Below are 1,630 nucleotides of genomic sequence, written 5' to 3'. Positions count from 1 at the left end.
GATGTCAGTCTCGGCTATCCTAACGAATGTCTCAAGGTTATCCCACATAGACCTTTTCTTTTGACATGCACGTGAGTATTTCTCCTCCAATTGAAACTGTGCCTCATGCATTTCCTCGTAACAGAATTATATTTTCTCGCACGTTCACATTACATTCCGAAGCTATCACGTCTGAAGCTTGTGTTTACGTCGCACTACGAAATTTCTGTTGCAATTTACTTTGAAAACTTGAAGCAGATCAACAAGGCAACTGCGCTTGGCGCAAGGCCTAGAAGAATGAGGAGTATGCTGCACTTGTACACACGTGCTCGCGTGCATAACGTGTGCACACAGTGTATCTGTTCTTGATGCGTGGGCGCGCTGCCCGTGGCATCTCACACAGAGTGTGCTGGGACCGTAATTAGCATTATGGCGAACACCATGAAAAGGCCTTGGCATATGCCCGTAGAATGTACGCAGCATGTCCACACAATGTCCCTCGCGCGCATGCAACGAATGTCCGCAGGACACGAAATGTGCGCCCAAATAATCATGTGAGAGACGTTCGCAGGACGTATTCGACACTTCCTTAGGATATCAATGTCCAAGCAGTGGACTTCCATATCCATAGGACGCAATCCTTGTCACCGGGGATATAGGTACAGCATTTCACAAATGGGGCACAATTTCACGGTCTGTGTAATCTGCAACTAGATGCTCGCTATACAGGCATCACAGAGTACGGGGACACACAAGAGTCGGTATGGGGCCGAAGAATGATATTTGGAATATTTTTCCGCACTACTGCAATGACAGCATTAATTACTATCGGAATGGGCACCAAGGACAAACAACTTGCATTAGAAAAGTCCCGCTGCTTGCTTTGCTTCAGAAAATCCTAGTCCCGTAACAAGGAAAGTAAGTTTACATATAAATAGTTACACTGTACAGTTGTTCTCTCCTTGACACACCTTTCAACAGGCCATTAAGTGAGGCCCTGGAAAATTGAGAACTGCACAAACACATAATATAACAAGCCAACAAACACTGACACCAAGGACAACATAGAGGAAATTACTTGTTCTGTATAAATGAAATAAAGAAACGATAAATTAGTGGAAATTAAAGTGGATGAAAAAACAACTTACCGCAGGTGGGAGCCGAACCCACAAACTTCGCATTTTGCGTGCGATGCTCTACCAATTGAGCTACCGCAGCGGCGTTTCCCCATCCACTTTCTTGGGTATTTATGTGTACTAGTAGAACCCTGGGAGTGTTAGCCAGCGCCACCACCCATAGACTTTGGCGGCGGACGTGGAACGTCGTTTTTTCCGCAGGCGTCACGAGAACGTGATCTTTTTGGGTGAAGGCAACTGGTCAATAAACCCACATATGCTACCTGAAGGCATCAATGTTGCCGGATTCGAGACCCTCGTTATGTAATAAACGAGAAGAAAGGGGGTTAACCGAGGGGCCCGATTTTTATTAGTCATATTATAACAAGCCAACAAACACTGACACCAAGGACAACATAGAGGAAATTACTTGTGCTGTATAAATGAAATAAAGAAACGATAAATTAGTGGAAATTAAAGTGGATGAAGAAACAACTTGCCGCAGGTGCGAAGGTTCGCGAAATGCGAAGGTTGTG

The 1,630-nt window shown here is 45.0% G+C and overlaps 1 non-coding gene across 1 annotated transcript; it reads right to left on the bottom strand.

Moving 5' to 3' along the window:
* Positions 1–1,124: 1,124 nt before the first annotated feature.
* TRNAL-CAA (transfer RNA leucine (anticodon CAA)) lies at positions 1,125–1,197 on the bottom strand. Its single transcript has one exon. It is a non-coding gene; the product is annotated as a tRNA-Leu (tRNA).
* Positions 1,198–1,630: the final 433 nt, after the last annotated feature.

This window comes from Dermacentor variabilis, unplaced genomic scaffold, assembly GCF_050947875.1.
Source record: "Dermacentor variabilis isolate Ectoservices unplaced genomic scaffold, ASM5094787v1 scaffold_22, whole genome shotgun sequence".
Lineage (NCBI taxonomy): Eukaryota > Metazoa > Arthropoda > Arachnida > Ixodida > Ixodidae > Dermacentor > Dermacentor variabilis.
The sequence above is the reverse complement of the archived record's forward strand: the minus strand, read 5'-3'. Positions and strand labels throughout refer to the sequence as shown.